The sequence below is a fragment of the Lipotes vexillifer genome, unplaced genomic scaffold (genome assembly GCF_000442215.2).
Source record: "Lipotes vexillifer unplaced genomic scaffold, Lipotes_vexillifer_v1.1 scaffold297, whole genome shotgun sequence".
NCBI classification, from domain to species: domain Eukaryota; kingdom Metazoa; phylum Chordata; class Mammalia; order Artiodactyla; family Lipotidae; genus Lipotes; species Lipotes vexillifer.
The window spans coordinates 1,889,769-1,890,037 of NW_006772098.1; the positions used below are offsets into that span (position 1 = coordinate 1,889,769).

The 269-nt window shown below is 47.2% G+C and overlaps 1 pseudogene; it reads right to left on the minus strand.

The window, feature by feature from the left end:
• LOC103076320 (vacuolar protein sorting-associated protein VTA1 homolog pseudogene) overlaps window positions 1-269 on the minus strand; it is a 902-nt pseudogene continuing 633 nt past the window's right edge.

The window sequence follows — 269 nt, forward strand, 5'->3', positions numbered from 1 at the left end:
TCATTCTCTGCCTGTGGTCAGTAACTTGAGGGTCTTCTGTAGATTCTGCACTGCTGACATCTTCATGCTGCAAAGCTCTGCCAGCGTTATTTGCAGTATTTCTGAGGTCTAGCAAAGTCCTCTGATGTTAGTTGGGTATCTCCCTGGGAAACTGTACTGAAAAGTGCAGGATCAATGGCCGGAATAGTCTGTGGAGTAGGCTGGATAGTGTTACTTGTTACACCTGTGCTGTGAGGAACTTTTTCTGGGGTATTAGCAGGAATGCGGGC